Genomic DNA, 4,614 nt, shown 5'->3' on the forward strand with positions numbered 1-4,614 from the left:
TAAAAGTGTTGTAATATTGGGAATCTCTAGGTGTCTTACCACCAACGAGATTGAGTTGCGTCTTCAGTAGCTTAGAAGTCTTGATAGAAAGAATAGTTTCTTGGCTGGGGCTACACCGCAAGAAAGGTTTTCTTGGGCGGTAGGAAGTGAGTCAAACCAAGGGATAAGGTTCTTTAGTTTTCAAGAAAGTGTCTAAGTGTTGTAATTGAAAGAATTGTTTGTAAAACGTTATTTCGATTATAGGGAAGAAAAATCTCCCAGATCAGACGGGAGGCCCGGATGTAGTTTGCAAGTGGACCTGCAAACGAACCAGGATAAAAACCTTGTTGCACGCTTTTCTTTCCCTACTCTCTTTATTGCTTTAATCGATTACTTTGTATAGTTGTATTAACTGTAATAATATGTTTCTATACTGTGTTGTTGTAACTCTTATATATCTGTTAGCTCTGTATATTTGCTTCGACCTCAGTTGCTTGTCATCCAAGAAACTGAATCTGTTTGTGCGATCTGAGCTGTTTTAATCGATTAAAAAGCTACAGTTAATCAATTATTCTTTCTGTGTTAGTCGATTAAACTGGGGGTTTTCAGCATTATATGTTGTTTGTTTGTGAAAAGCGGATACTTTGACCGCTACACCTATTCAACCCCCCCTTCTAGGTGTATTTTAGCCACTGATACCTAACATACATAGTATGGGATGTACCGGAGGATGAGACAACAAGTAGCACATCCGGTGAAGAGGATACCTCCAAATTGTGCTTAATGGCAAACACTCAAGAAATTGGCAGCACAAGCGATCTGGATAACACGAGTGAGGTACATTATTCTGACTCTTCTTCGTGTTCTGATGAGTCTCCTACTTAGGATGAATTGTATAGTGCATTTTTTGAGTTGCATGAGGAGCTTAAGAAACTAGCAAAAGTAAATGTAGATAGAAAACGAGTCATCATGTTGCATGAAAGTTAAATAACTAAAATGCAAGAGGAATTGAATGAATTGAAACTAGAAAATGAAACACCTATATGAGATCAATGTGATATTTTAATTGCTGAAATTTCTGATTGAAAGGATAAATTGGCAAAGTTCACATATAGTAGCTATAACCTGAACAACCTACTTGATACATCTAGAAATGTATGTAATCATGGAGGCCTTGACTATAAACCAAATAAAAATAGAAGACCATATAGGAGGCAAGTAGATTATATGCATAATAGGACTAATCATAGAATGCCTACTTGTTTTTATTGTGGTAAACATGACCATACATCTATATCATGCTACATTAGGAAATATGGAGTACGTAGTGGTAAATATGTATGGATGCAAAAAGGGCAAGAAAATTTGATTACTAACAATAAAGGACCCAATATAACTTGGGTACCTAAACAATGCAAGTAAATTGTTTTGTAGGTATGCCTTCGGACTCAGGGACAACACTGGTACTTGGATAGTGGATGTTCGAGGCATATGATAGGTGACAGATCAAAGTTCCTAGATCTCTCACTAAACGGTAAAGGTTATGTCCCTTATGGAGACAACAATAGAGGAAAGATACTAGGCGTTGGAAGAATTGGAAATGCCTCACAAGTCGTAATAGAAAATGTGCTATATGTCGAAGGACTAGAGCACAACCTACTAAGCATTAGCCAGTTGTGTGACAAAGGTAATAAGGTATATTTTGACTCAAACTGTTGCATCATTCGTGATGGGCTAAATAATAATGTTAAGTTTATAGGGTAGCGAATAAACTTTTATATGATCGATTTGGATGATGTCACCACTCTGTTTTCAAAATGTTTTATCACTAAAGAGAGTGACATCTGGTTGTGGCACAGACGAGTACCACATGTCCATTTAAAGCATCTAGCTATGTTATCATCACATGATTTGGTAGTAGGATTATCAAAGCTAGATTTCAAATCAAAAGACTCTTGTGACACATGTCAAAAGTGTAAACAAGTGAAGAGTTCATTTTCATATAAAAATGTGATATCCACAACAAAGCCTTTGGAGTTACTCCATATGGATTTGTTTAGACCATCACAAATTATGAGCTTTGATGGTAGCTAGTATGCATTAGTAATTGTTGATGATTTCTCTAGATATACATGGACTTTGTTTCTTGCTCTGAAAAGCGATGTTTTTAAATCTTTTAAAAATCTGGCCAAACAGATTCAAAACCAATTTGATCATAAGATAACGTATATTCGTAGCGATCAGGGTGGAGAATTTGAAAACCACCTATTTGACAAATTTTGCGAAAAGCATGGGATCATACATCAGTACTCCGTCCAAAACCCCTCAACAAAATGGAGTTGTTGAGAGGAAAAATCGAGTATCAGAGGAGCTAGCCAGGACAATAAAAATTGAAATCAAGGTCCCTAAGTATTGTTGGGTTGATGCGGTGCATATTGCTTGCTATGTAATAAATCAAATACTACTTAGGCCTACACTCTTAAAAAAACCATATGAATTGCTAAAAGGCCGAAAATCTAATATTTCACACTTGCATGCTTTTGGATATAAATGCTTCATATTGAATAATGGTAAAAGATTACTAGGAAAATTTGATTCGAAAGCTGAGGAGAGAATGGTTTTGGGGTACTTTGTTCATAGTAAAGCATGTCGAGTCTTTAATAATATACTATGCATGTTGAAGAGTTTGTCCATGTAAAATTTGATGAATCTTCTCCAAAAGAGAAGAAGAAGGTTTTGTGTGATGATGTTCCAGAAAATGCATACACAAAGAACATGGAAATCGAAAATGAGGTTCGGGATGATCATGAAATAAATGCAGATCATCAAGAAATGCATATGGTGTGGAAGACAAAGAAAGACCATCCGCTCGACAAAGTTAGAGGTGATATCTGAACAAGAGTGGTAACCTGAAACTCTCTATGAAACATTTGTAATTTTGTAGCATTTGTGTCTCAAGTCGAACCTAAGACCATAAATGAGGCCATAGAGGATGAACACTAGGGAATAGCTATGCAAGAAGAGCTAAACCAGTTTGAGCGTAACAACGTACGGGACCTGGTCCCTAAAACTAAAGATCATCCTATAATAGGTACAAAATGGGTCTTTAAAAATAAATTGGATGAATCTGGTTTGATTATACGAAATAAGGCACGTCTAGTTGCCAAAGGGTATAATCAAGAAGAAGGCATCGACAATGATGAAACCTACACCCTTGTTGCAAGGTTTGAGGTTATTCGAATGTTACTAGTCTTTGCATAGATAATAAACTTCAAACTCTTTCAAATGGATGTAAAGAGTGATTTCTTGAATGGATATATTCAAGAAGAAGTGTATGTAAATCAACTGCTCGGCTATGAAAATCATAAATTCCCTAATCATGCTTATAAACTCAAAAAGGCGTTATATGGTCTAAAACACGCTCCTAGAGCTTGGTATGATAGATTGAGTAGTTTTCTATTAGAAAAGAGATTTGAAAGGGGCAAAGTTGATACAACTCTCTTTATACTAAAATCAGAAAGTAATGTCTTGTTAGTACATATTTATGTAGATGATATAATATTTGGTGCTACTAACGATTTACTTTGTAAGGTGCTAATATTTGGTCGAGGATGGGCAAGCTAATATTCTTTCTAGGACTAAAAATAAAACAAATGGGCAGTGGTATATTCATTCACCAAACAAAATATTGCAAGGAACTATTGCAAAGGTTCGAGATGGATAAGTGTCAAGAAGCGACAACACCCATGGCATCATCCTGCTATCTTGACAAAGATGAAAAAGGTAAAGCAATTGAGGTAACAAAATATTGTGGGATAATTGGTTCTTTATTGTATCTAACTAATAGTTGCCTCGATATAATGTTTAGTGTATGTATGTGTGCAAGATATCAAGCCTCGCCTAAGGAATCTCATTTTAGTGTTGTAAAACGTGTTATGAAATATCTTAAAGGAACAATATCTATGGGTTTATGGTATCTTCATTTCCCTAATAGGATATTCCGATTCTGACTTTGCAGGATGCAAGTTAGACCGGAAAAGTACTAGCGAGACTTGCCATCTCTTGTGCAGCTCCCTAGTATCATGGCATAGTAAGAAACAAGTATGTGTTGCTTTGTCTACCACCGAAGCGGAATATATTGCCACAAGCGTGTGTTGCGCTCAGATTCTATGGATGAAGCAACAATTATCTGACTTTGGCTTAAAACTAGTAAAAATTCCAATAAAATGCGATAGCACTAGTGCCATAAATCTATCAAAGAACCCTATTCTGCATTCTAGGACTAAGCATATAGAGATTAAACATCACTTTTTAAGAGATCATGTACAAAAAGGTGACTGCATACTTGAATTTGTTGAATCCTCGAAGCAATTAGCGAACATTTTCACCAAGCCCCTTCCATGGGATATATTCTTTGTGTTGCATAGAGAACTTGCCATACTTGATGAAAAATATCTAAACTAATTTGCTTAGGGTAATTATGTGCCTTTGCTTGATCATGAATATATGCTTATGGGTGATATATGTTATGAATGCATGCTTCCTTGTTTAGATTATCTTCATGAATGTTCTTATGCTCCCTTAGTGTGTCAAAATCCTTTAGGTTTGTATCTTAGAAATAGCACTCTTGCATAC

This window comes from Lupinus angustifolius, chromosome LG01, assembly GCF_001865875.1.
Source record: "Lupinus angustifolius cultivar Tanjil chromosome LG01, LupAngTanjil_v1.0, whole genome shotgun sequence".
Taxonomy (NCBI): Eukaryota; Viridiplantae; Streptophyta; class Magnoliopsida; order Fabales; family Fabaceae; genus Lupinus; species Lupinus angustifolius.